This window comes from Amia ocellicauda, chromosome 10, assembly GCF_036373705.1.
Source record: "Amia ocellicauda isolate fAmiCal2 chromosome 10, fAmiCal2.hap1, whole genome shotgun sequence".
Classification (NCBI taxonomy): Eukaryota; Metazoa; Chordata; class Actinopteri; order Amiiformes; family Amiidae; genus Amia; species Amia ocellicauda.
This window is the reverse complement of record NC_089859.1, coordinates 16034585-16048064: the sequence shown is the minus strand read 5'-3', so window position 1 is coordinate 16048064 and position 13480 is coordinate 16034585.

Genomic DNA, 13480 nt, shown 5'->3' with positions numbered 1-13480 from the left:
TCAACAAGGCATTTTCGCCCACAGGACTGCCGCATACTGGATGTTTTTCCCTTTTCACACCATTCTTTGTAAACCCTAGAAATGGTTGTGCGTGAAAATCCCAGTAACTGAGCAGATTGTGAAATACTCAGACCGGCCCGTCTGGCACCAACAACCATGCCACGCTCAAAATTGCTTAAATCACCTTTCTTTCCCATTCAGACATTCAGTTTGGAGTTCAGGAGATTGTCTTGACCAGGACCACACCCCTAAATGCATTGAAGCAACTGCCATGTGATTGGTTGGTTAGATAATTGCATTAATGAGAAATTGAACAGGTGTTCCTAATAATCCTTTAGGTGAGAGTATATTCAGGTAAACCGTTACTTATGAACGCATAGGAGGCCGCCATTTTCTCTCTAGCTGACAATCAGTGACGTCAATGGGCCGCAGTAAAATACTGTAGAAAGAGGGTTATATTAGATGTTATATGATATTCAGTCACTCTATATTTTGTGATAATTATGATTTATTTTAGATTTGTTCCGTGTGCATATGTTTTGCGTGGGCAGTCCTGCTGCTGCTGCCTCCGGAGTTTCCCGCGCTGGGACGCTCGAGGCTCAGTGACGTCAGCGACAGGAGGGCACAGGCGCGCAGGGCGGGGGCTGCTTGATTGCGCAGCTGCATGAACGTGATTGTGAGCATGAAGATGATTATGAAGATGAACATGAAGCTGATTATGAAGATGAACATGAAGATGATTATGAAGATGCAGACTGTCTGCTTTTACAACGTTGCCATACAAACTGGTCGGCAATCAAACATGTCCACGCAGAGCAACTGTTGCCACAATTTTGGAATTGAAAAATCATCTAGAATGTTATTGTAGGCTGTAGCGTTAAGATCTCCCTTCAGTGGGACTAAGGGGCCGAGCCCTGAGACCATTATTCCTCCTCCAAACTTTACAGTTGGCACTATTGCAAACAGGTAGTGTTCTCCTGGCATCCACCAAACCCAGATTCTTCCATCGGACTGCTAGATGGTGAAACGTGATTCATCACTCCAGAGATCACATTTCCACTGCTCCCGGGTCAAATGGTTACACCACTCCAGGTGACGCTTGGCATTGCATATGGACATCCTAGGCTTGTGTGGCTGCTCGGCCATGGAAACCCATTTCATGAAGTTCACGAAGAACAGTTCTTCTGCTGACGTTGCTTCCAGAGGCAGTTTGGCACTCGGAAGTGATTGTTGCAACCAACGATAGACAATATGCACTACGTAGAGTGAGGGGAAAAAAGTATTTGATCCCCTGCTGATTTTGTACGTTTGCCCACTGACAAAGAAATGATCAGTCTATAATTTTAATGGTAGGTGTATTTTAACAGTGAGAGACAGAATAACAACAAAAAAATCCAGAAAAACGCATTTCAAAAAAGTTATACATTGATTTGCATGTTAATGAGTGAAATAAGTATTTGACCCCTTCGACTTAGTACTTGGTGGCAAAACCCTTGTTGGCAATCACAGAGGTCAGACGTTTCTTGTAGTTGGCCACCAGGTTTGCACACATCTCAGGAGGGATTTTGTCCCACTCCTCTTTGCAGATCCTCTCCAAGTCATTAAGGTTTCGAGGCTGACGTTTGGCAACTCGAACCTTCAGCTCTTTCACAGATTTTCTATGGGATTAAGGTCTGGAGACTGGCTAGGCCACTCCAGGACCTTAATGTGCTTCTTCTTGAGCCACTCCTTTGTTGCCTTGGCTGTGTGTTTTGGGTCATTGTCATGCTGGAATACCCATCCACGACCCATTTTCAATGCCCTGGCTGAGGGAAGGAGGTTCTCACCCAAGATTTGACGGTCCATGGCCCCGTCCATCGTCCCTTTGATGCGGTGCAGTTGTCTTGTCCCCTTAGCAGAAAAACACCCCCAAAGCATAATGTTTCCACCTCCATGTTTGATGGTGGGGATGGTGTTCTTGGGGTCATTCCTCCTCCTCCAAACACGGCGAGTTGAGTTGATGCCAAAGAGCTCGATTCTCGATTGACCGCAACACTTTCACCCAGTTCTCCTCTGAATCATTCAGATGTTCATTGGCAAACTTCAGACGGGCCTGAACATGTGCTTTCTTGAGCAGGGGGACCTTGCGGGCGCTGCAGGATTTCAGTCCTTCACGGCGTAGTGTGTTACCAATTGTTTTCTTGGTGACTATGGTCCCAGCTGCCTTGAGATCATTAACAAGATCCTCCCGTGTAGTTCTGGGCTGATTCCTCACCATTCTCATGATCATTGAAACTCCACAAGGTGAGATCTTGCATGGAGCCCCAGACCGAGGGAGATTGACAGTTATTTTGTGTTTCTTCCATTTGCGAATAATCGCACCAACTGTTGTCACCTTCTCACCAAGCTGCTTGGCGATGGTCTTGTAGCCCATTCCAGCCTTGTGTAGGTCTACAATCTTGTCCCTGACATCCTTGGACAGCTCTTTGGTCTTGGCCATGGTGGAGAGTTTGGAATCTGATTGATTGATTGCTTCTGTGGACAGGTGTCTTTTATACAGGTAACGAGCTGAGATTAGGAGCACTCCCTTTAAGAGAGTTCTCCTAATCTCAGCTCGTTACCTGTATAAAAGACACCTGGGAGCCAGAAATCTTGCTGATTGATAGGGGATCAAATACTTATTTCCCTCATTAACATGCAAATCAATTTATAACTTTTTTGAAATGCGTTTTTCTGGATTCTTTTGTTGTTATTCTGTCTCTCACTGTTAAAATACACCTACCATTAAAATTATAGACTGATCATTTCTTTGTCAGTGGGCAAACGTACAAAATCAGCAGGGGATCAAATACTTTTTTCCCTCACTGTACTTCACCACTCAACAGTCCTTTCTGTGAGCTTGTGTAACTGACCACTTCGCGTCTGAGCTGTTGTTGCTCCTAGACGTTTCCTCTTAACAATAACAGCACTTACAGCTCACCAGGGCAGCTCTAGAAGGGCAGAAATGTGACGAACTAACTTGTTGGAAAGGTGGCATCCTATGACGGTGCCACACTGAAAGTCATTGAGCTCTCAGTAAAGTTCATTCTACTGCCAATGCTTGTCTAAGGAGATTGTTACGTGGCTTGATTTTACAGTGGCTCTCAAAAGTATTTACCCCTCTTGGACTTTTCCACATTTAATTGTTACATGAAATCAGAATGGATTTAAATTGGGAGTTGTTGCCACTGATCAACACAAAACATGTCCATGATGTCAAAGTGAAAAACATTATCTGCAAATTGTCTAAATTAATTACGAATACAAAACAGACTGGGCTGGCTTTGACTGGGCCACTCCAGGACATTGACCTTTTTGTTTTTAAGCCACTCCAGTGTGGCTCTTGCTGTATGTTTGGGGTCATTGCCTTGCTGGAAGATTAATCTTCTCCCAAGTCCCAGGTCTCTTGCAGACTTCAGCAGGTTTTCTTCCAGGATTTCTCTGTACTTTGTTGCATTCATTTTGCGTGATGCTGCCACCCCTATGTTTCATGGTAGGGATGGTGTTCTTGGGATGATGTGCGGTGTTAGGCTTGCACCAAATGTAGTGCTTAGCATTGAGTCCAAAAAGCTCTATTTGGGTCTCATCAGACTGTAGAATCTTCCTCTACTTGGTCTCAGAGTCTCCCACATGCCTTCTGTCAAACTCTTGCCCAGATGTGATGTGAGTTTTTATAAACAATGGCTTTTGTTTTGCAACTCTCCCAAAAAGGCCACTTTTGTGAAGCACCAGGCTATTGTTGTCTCCTAGAGTTGCCATAGGCCTCTTGGTGGCCTCCCTGACTAGTGCCCTTCTCGACAGCCTGATCTAGGCAGATTCACAGTTGTGCATATTCTCTCCATTTCTTAATAATGCACTTTACTGTGCTCCGGAAGATATTCAATGCCTTGGAAATGTTCTTATATCCTACCCCTGATTGGTACTTTTGAAGAACGTTATTCCAGATTTGATTTCAATTTTCCTTCATCTTCATTATGTAGTTTTTGTTAGGAATTGGACTAACCAACTGTGGGACCTCCCAGAGACAGGTATATTTAACCTGAAATCATGTGACACACCTTAATTGGTAGATTACATGACTTCTAAAGACAATTAGTTTCACCACAGCTCAATCAGGTGTGTCATAGCAAAGGGGTGATTACTTATGCATTCAAGTATTTTCTGTTTTGTATTTGTAATTCATTTAGAACAATTTGCAGATTATATTTTTCACTTTGACATTATGGACATTGTCTGTGTTGATCAGTGGCAAAAACTCCTGATTAAATTCATTCTGATTTCATGTTGTAACACAATGACATGTGGAAAAGTCCAAGGGGGGTGAATACTTTTGAGAGATACTGTATACAACTATCAGCAGTGGGTGTAGTTGAAATAGCCAAATCCACTAATTAGAAGGGGTGTCCACATATATTTGGCCATGTGGTGTACATGTAGTGTCTGCTAAAATACTGGCAACCCTAATTGCCACAGACAAAATGTTCTACCTTTTCATGTTTGAATGGTTAAACATCCATCCATCCATCCATCCATTAGCCGGAGCTGATCCCGGCAGGCACAGGGCGCAAGGCCTTTCCCGTAGCCCTTGACTGTGACCCTACATCTTGACAGCACTTAGCTTTTACTGTCCAGGATGTATGACCTCACTTACTGTACTTACCTGTGTAAATTGGAAGTTGTAAAATGTATATTTTGAATTGCTATGTTTTATGTAAATTGAATTTGTAATGTTTGATGCCTTGTACTTAACTGTATTGTTGCACTTTGTATTGCACTTATGTTGTAAGTCACCCTGGATAAGGGCGTCTGCCAAGAAATACAATAATAATAATAATAAATGTATTCTGGTTTCCTCCCATTTCCACCCAGTCCAAAGACATGCGGTTCAGGTTAATTGGTGACTCAAAAATGCTCGTTGTCTGAGTGGGTGTCCTCGGTGCCAGCAGGGGTTCAACCGAGTGGTGTGGACCACCGCGCACTGGTCTTAGAGCAAACTGAATGCGCCTGGCATTTGTTTTAGTTTTCTTGACACAACTTCTAAAAACTATCCAAACTACATTAATAATAATCATAAACATGTTCATATTAGCATATTCTATCTGTGCCTATTCATAATCTCATTTTTACTGTTATTATTATTCCATACAATACAGGGGGTGGAATAAGTCTGTTAACCATTGAGAACAGTTATACCTGTGTAGCGGGTGGGACTGATCGGTGGATGATTGGGGGTTGATGAGGCTTAATTGTTTCAGATTGAATAAAAGCCATGTGGTTCCAGGGCAGGATAAGTTTGTTTCTTCTGGGTCCTGGTGTCTGTCTGTCTGTCTGTCTGTCTGTCTGTCTGTCTGTCTGTCTGTCTGTCTGTCTGTCTGTCTGTCTGTCTGTCTGTCTGTCTGTCTGTGTGTGTGTGTGTGTGTGTGTGTGTGTGTGTGTGTGTGTGTGTGTGTGTGTGTGTGTGTGTGTGTGTGTGTACTTTACTGTGACTATTACTCCTCTTCTGGTAAGCTGCTTTTATTCCCTTCCCAGTGTGATTGTTTTAGTGGGATTGGTTGTTTTATGGGGTTTTCTGTTTTTATGACTAGCAGACGTGGACTGTTGTGGCCATAAAGAGCTGCGTCTTCCTTGGAGGTAATATAAGTTGTTTCGTTTTAATTGTGGTTGATACTAATTGTGTTTTTGTATTACTTTGTAGGTTTTAGTGTCAACCACTGTTTTTTATATTTTGTTTTGTATGGAATTTATTTTTCTTAATGTATTGCTATAGTTTATTTTAAAGTAACGGTTTCCCAAACTAGTGGCACTAAGTATTTTGGGGGGCTGTCGAGGTATTGGTGGTGCGTTTAGGAAACTGTTTCTTTGTTTGTGCAATTGTGCATCTGGTTGTGCCTGCATTATCTGAGTCAATTATGTGGGTAAATTTAATTTGGTGTATTAACTTTATTCATTTTATCGGTGTGTTTTGTTTCCCTTTTTTTAAATATTTTGTATTTGGTTGCATTTTCTTTTGGGTTTTGTTGTGGGGCAGTGTTGGAGTGTTATTGATGCAGGGGTGATTTTCTGTAATCGTTCCCTTCTCTTCAAGTATCGTTTTAATAGGGGACAACATGTCTCTCTCCTTTTGGACGTGTGCAGTACTGCCATTGCCTGGTCGCCGAGTCAGTTGCACTTGTCTTTGTTAATAAAATATTTTGTATACTCTTTTTATACCGTAATACCGGTCTCCTTGAGTCATTTACTTGAACAGGGTCTGAGCGGGGAGCAAAGTCTTTGGTTAGGACTGACCATAGTAGTGTGATCAAAATATTGGGGTTCCTCCTGCCCCAGGGAATATTAAGAGGGGGCGTAATTTAATTTGTCCTTCAAAAAAAAAAAAGAGTTCTCACTGCCACACCTGCTTGAAATTATATATTTTAAGCCTTCATCTGTGTACACTTGCTGAGGTCCGGACCACATTGACTGAGTGGTCTGAATCACCGCGCAGTGCCCTTTTGATAAGCATGACATTGTGTATGGTTTTATATAGTTTTAACTGTTACATATGTAGTGGTCTTATCCCACTATGTTTTTCACTTTGATTAAATACACCTATATCACATTTGCACATTTTGTGTTCTTCCCCCTCCAGTCCCCATGCAGTTTGTTTAATTGAATAATTGATTTAAAGCCCCTGTGTCGCCAGTTAAGGGGTGGCCACTCCTCTGATGTGTAGTCCTTCAATTATTGAAAGGAATAACACAATTTCTGTCTGCATTAGCCTTGTTGCAAATAAACCCGAATGTGTCGACACAGCACTGCCCCAGTCTCAGCATTGTCTCATGAAAATGACAACACTTCCGTTGTCTCTGAGAGCGAGAGATAACGTTATGTCGTGATTAAGAGATAACCAGAGGGGCTTTTTTTTCATGTCCTCAACTAGCCACCGTACTTAAGATACAGTCAAAATGTTGTAAAGGACAACTTGTTTAAATGTATCATTACAGTTATTGTTTAATTAGTAAGTACTTTCGATTGACCTATGACTTTAAACTGGAGTGTCGTTTGTTTATCTGGTATCAATATCAGAATAAATAATTGCTGAATAAAGTCCTGTTATCCAGTGACGCCCACACATACAACCCACAGCTGTCAAATCCTCTGAAAACAAGACCGGGTTGATACGCAAGTTGCCACAATAATTTACTAATACGAACTCAGATTAGCGGTGAGGTTGATCTGCATGAATTAACCTTGAGGCTGTTCCGTTTTATACAAGATATAGCTTTATATATACAGTGAGGGAAAAAAGTATTTGATCCCCTGCTGATTTTGTACGTTTGCCCACTGACAAAGAAATGATCAGTCTATAATTTTAATGGTAGGTGTATTTTAACAGTGAGAGACAGAATAACAACAAAAAAATACAGAAAAACGCATTTCAAAAAAGTTATAAATTGATTTGCATGTTAATGAGGGAAATAAGTAGTACTTGGTGGCAAAACCCTTGTTGGCAATCACAGAGGTCAGACGTTTCTTGTAGTTGGTCACCAGGTTTGCACACATCTCAGGAGGGATTTTGTCCCACTCCTCTTTGCAGATCCTCTCCAAGTCATTAAGGTTTCGAGGCTGACGTTTGGCAACTCGAACCTTCAGCTCCCTCCACAGATTTTCTATGGGATTAAAGTCTGGAGACTGGCTAGGCCACTCCAGGACCTTAATGTGCTTCTTCTTGAGCCACTCCTTTGTTGCCTTGGCTGTGTGTTTTGGGTCATTGTCATGCTGGAATACCCATCCACGACCCATTTTCAATGCCCTGGCTGAGGGAAGGAGGTTCTCACCCAAGAGTTGACGGTACATGGCCCCGTCCATCGTCCCTTTGATGCGGTGCAGTTGTCCTGTCCCCTTAGCAGAAAAACACCCCCAAAGCATAATGTTTCCACCTTCATGTTGGACGGTGGGGATGGTGTTCTTGGGGTCATTCCTCCTCCTCCAAACACGGCGAGTTGAGTTGATGCCAAAGAGCTCGATTCTCGATTTACCGTAACACTTTCACTCAGTTCTCCTCTGAATCATTCAGATGTTCATTGGCAAACTTCAGACGGGACTGTACATGTGCTTTCTTGAGCAGGGGGACCTTGCGGGCGCTGCAGGATTTCAGTCCTTCACGGCGTAGTGCGTTACCAATTGTTTTCTTGGTGATTATGGTCCCAGCTGCCTTGAGATCATTAACAAGATCCTCCCGTGTAGTTCTGGGCTGATTCCTCACCGTTCTCATGATCATTGAAACTCCACGAGGTGAGATCTTGCATGGAGCCCCAGACCGAGGGAGACTGACAGTTATTTTGTGTTTCTTCCATTTGCCAATAATCACACCAACTGTTGTCACCTTCTCACAAGCTGCTTGGCGATGGTCTTGTAGCCCATTCCAGCCTTGTGTAGGTCTACAGTCTTGTCCCTGACATCCTTGGACAGCTCGTTGGTCTTGGCCATGGTGGAGAGTTTGGAATCTGATTGATTGATGGCTTCTGTGGACAGGTGTCTTTTATACAGGTAACGAGCTGAGATTAGGAGCACTCCCTTTAAGAGAGTTACCTCATTACCTGTATAAAAGACACCTGGGAGCCAGAAATCTTGCTGATTGATAGGGGATCAAATACTTATTTCCCTCATTAACATGTAAATCAATTTATAACTTTTTTGAAATGTGTTTTTCTGGATTGTTTTGTTGTTATTCTGTCTCTCACTGTTAAAATACACCTACCATTAAAATTATAGACTGTTCATTTCTTTGTCAGTGGGCAAACGTACAAAATCAGCAGGGGATCAAATACTTTTTTCCCTCACTGTATATATATATATATATATATATATATATATAGTATATACTCACCTAAAGGATTATTAGGAACACCATACTAATACTGTGTTTGACCCCCTTTCGCCTTTCTACGTGGCATTGATTCAACAAGGTGCTGAAAGCATTCTTTAGAAATGTTGGCCCATATTGATAGGATAGCATCTTGCAGTTGATGGAGATTTGTGGGATGCACATCCAGGGCACGAAGCTCCCGTTCCACCACATCCCAAAGATGCTCTATTGGATTGAGATCTGGTGACTGTGGGGGCCAGTTTAGTACAGTGAACTCATTGTCATGTTCAAGAAACCAATTTGAAATGATTGGACCTGTGTGACATGGTGCATTATCCTGCTGGAAGTAGCCATCAGAGGATGGGTACATGGTGGTCATAAAGGGATGGACATGGTCGGAAACAATGCTCAGGTAGGCCGTGGCATTTAAACGATGCCCAATTGGCACTAAGGGGCCTAAAGTGTGCCAAGAAAACATCCCCCACACCATTACACTACCACCACCAGCCTGCACAGTGGTAACAAGGCATGATGGATCCATGTTCTCATTCTGTTTACGCCAAATTCTGACTCTACCATCTGAATGTCTCAACAGAAATCGAGACTCATCAGACCAGGCAACATTTTTCCAGTCTTCAACTGTCCAATTTTGGTGAGCTTGTGCAAATTGTAGCCTCTTTTTCCTATTTGTAGTGGAGATGAGTGGTACCCGGTGGGGTCTTCTGCTGTTGTAGCCCATCCGCCTCAAGGTTGTATGTGTTGTGGCTTCACAAATGCTTTGCTGCATACCTCGGTTGTAACGAGTGGTTATTTCAGTCAAAGTTGCTCTTCTATCAGCTTGAATCAGTCGGCCCATTCTCCTCTGACCTCTAGCATCAACAAGGCATTTTCGCCCACAGGACTGCCGCATACTGGATGTTTTTCCCTTTTCACACCATTCTTTGTAAACCCTAGAAATGGTTGTGCGTGAAAATCCCAGTAACTGAGCAGATTGTGAAATACTCAGACCGGCCCGTCTGGCACCAACAACCATGCCACGCTCAAAATTGCTTAAATCACCTTTCTTTCCCATTCAGACATTCAGTTTGGAGTTCAGGAGATTGTCTTGACCAGGACCACACCCCTAAATGCATTGAAGCAACTGCCATGTGATTGGTTGGTTAGATAATTGCATTAATGAGAAATTGAACAGGTGTTCCTAATAATCCTTTAGGTGAGTGTATATATATATATATATATATATATATATATATATATATATATATATATATATATATAAATACACAAAATGTATTTGCAAAGATAGGATAGACACAAGCAAGGTGGATAATATTAAGAGTGAGAGGAGATCTATCCAATACTTGAGTTTTGACTTGAGGCACAAAACATGTAAAATAGCAAACAAGTATTATGATTACGCTACCTGTTCCTTAAATTTAGATCTCATACACAACTGGGTTTTATCTTAATTGTGATTTTACCTAATTCATGACTATTACATGAAGTATACTACCTGTGTGGTTTACTGAGATTCAGTTCAATAGCGGGGAGGGCTGGCAGACTGCGTCCACTTGAGGATGGTTGCAAAGATTTCAGGTTTTTGGTGGAGAAGTTCTGGTTCCGTTCAGTCTTCCTGGATTTCGACTCCTTGGTTTCTTCTCCCAGGTTGTTCCACTCCAAATTGCTAGTTATTAACTTTCTTTTTTGTTTTAGACAAAAAGATTTTAATCTCTTTGCCTCCAAACTTCTGATTGGTTAGGTTAGGGGTAATAAAATTGAAATTCAAATCGAAGCGGTCTTTGCCATTCCTCTCCCTTGATTCCTACAGAATGTGTATTGGGGGTGTGATGGCTTTGAGGAATGTGAAAAATGGTTCAAATGTTACCTAGAGTTTCTAACTCTCTATATTGTCAAGTTTTAGTTCTATCAATTACATGTTCAATTCCCTCAAAGCATGACCTTACAGTTGGTACCAACAAGCCAGGTGTTCTTTTACAGTAATGTTAACTTTCTTAGATTTTTTAGATTGGTCTGATGCCCATGTCAGTGAAGGATCAATTAGGATGTGTGAATAATTATCTTACAAAATGTTAATGTTGCATTGTATGTGAAATATAAATGGTCCAATGGTTGTTTTAGCTCTTTCTTTCTGTGAAAAAATGCTGTAAAGTAAGAATGCTTTCAAAAATAGACACGTTAATAGATTATATTTATCAATTAACTAAATGCAAAGTGAGTGAACAGAAGAAAAATCTACATCAAATCCATATTTGGTGTGACCACACTTCAAAACAGCATCAATTCTTGTAGGTACACTTGCACACAGTTTTTGAAGGAACTCAGCAGGTCGGTCGGCCCAAACATCTTGGAGAACTAACCACAGTTCTTCTGTGGATTTAGGCAGCCTCAGTTGCTTCTCTCTCTTCATGTAATCCCAGACAGACTCGATGTTGAGATCAGGGCTCTGTGGGGGCCATAGCATCACTTCCAGGACTCCTTGTTCTTCTTGACGCTGAAGATAGTTCTTAATGACTTTCACTATATGTTTGGGGTCGTTGTCATGCAGCACAATAAATCTGGGGCCAATCAGATGCCTCCCTGATGGTATTGCATGATGGATAAGTATCTGCCTGTACTTCTCAGCATTGAGGAGACCATTCATTCTGACCAAATACCCAACTCCGTTTGCAGAAATGCAGCCCCAAACTTGCAAGGAACCTCCACCATGCTTCACTGTTGCCTGCAGACACTCATTCATGTACCGCTCTCCTGCGTTCTGCTACAGCCAAATATTTCACATTTTGACTCCAGAGCACCTGCTGCCATTTTTCTGCACCCCAGTTCCTGTGTTTTCGTGCATAGTTGAGTCACTTGGCCTTGTTGCCACATCAGAGGTATGGCTTTTTGGATGTCAGTCTTCCATGAAGGCCACTTCTGAGCAGACTTCTCCGGACAGTAGATGGGTGTACCAGGGTCCCACTGTTTTCTGACAGTTCTGAGCTGATAACCAGTAAACTGTCTTCAGCAGCCTCACCTTGTTATCTGAGTTTGGCTGTTCCTCACCCAGTTTTATTCCTCCTACAAAGATGTTTCTGTTTCAGTTAATGATTGTGTTTCAACCTACATATTGAATTGATGATCATTAGCACCTTTTGGTATAGTTTTTTAATCATATACCTGACTATATGCCTACAAAATCCATGACTTTGTGCAAGTGTACCTAGAAGAATTGATGCTGTTTTGAAGGCAAAGGGTTGTCACACCAAATATGGATTTGATTTAGATTTTTCTTCTGTTCGCTCACTTTGCATTTAGTTAATTGATAAATATAATCTATTAACATGTCTATTTTTGAAAGCATTCTTACTTTACAGCATTTTTTCACACCTGCCTAAAACTTCTGCACAGTACTGTATATTGTCAATAGTATAGAAGTGAGAACAAGGGCAGTAATGTTCAGACTGTACTGATTACCAAATTGAATCACTCAAGATGTGGAATACCTGCCTTGCAAAAGAGCATGATAGAGGTCAGGTATTTATAATGGGGGTGGATGAGGGCATACAATAAAGTCATCTTATTTGAACCAGGAACAAAGAACCTGTTATTTCAGGTGCAGTGGGGCTTTTTAACAATGAAATCAACTGACTGAGAATAATGTAATCTGACCAGAACTATAGCCAGTTTATGGTAATTGTTATTAATTGTTATTAGACTTCCTTGAGTGCCACCAGTTTTCAGAGACAGAGTTTTTAATAAGCTCTTTGTGTTTAAAACATACTGGTGGCCCACACTGCAATGACCACACAAACAAATTGTGACAGGACTTTTTGCATCATATATGATTGAATATGTCATATTTTTATGTTAGCACATACTTTAATATTAGGCTAACTCACTGCTGTTATATGTGCATATATTTCCTCAGTAGGAAGTTTTTGTCTACATCCCCTGGCTTAGTATGTAGACATCACACATGGTGGAATGTGGGTAGGCTCTCTAATCATAACTCCAGACTTTTTTCCAAAGTATACAGGTATAAATATACACCAGTAAAGCAGTAATTTGTTGTTTTAGTAACATACTATTCATAGATACAAGGAAGTTTGGCCACCTGGAATCTGTTAATCACCACCCAGTTGAATGAGACTTTCATTTTGTGATTGCTTGCAGATGTATCAGATATACAGCCCATGCTTCCGTAATATGGCACTATGGAAAAACAGCTGATAATTGTCTGCAGAAATGTATGAATCAAACAACTGGCACACCTATGCTTTGTTATCAGTGAATTAGGTCATATATTTTTTTCTTTCATTTTTTTGATTTAAGTTTTACATTTTCTGTTAAATTCTTCCAAAATATGGTAACTTCAACACTATGTCACTTTTTAATGTTCCTCTTCTAAAGCCTTGGATGAAGAAGTCTTTGTTTCAGTTTTCCTTCTATTCCTTCCCAGAATGAGACTGATCTGATTAATTGTTTATCTCTTACCTGCTTTGTGTACCAGAGGTTGTGTCGTATTACTGGAGAATTTAAAAACAATTTTCCTGGAATTGAGTGACAAAACTCCTAATGTGAATGATCAAATTAAAGAGTCTCTGAAAATGATTC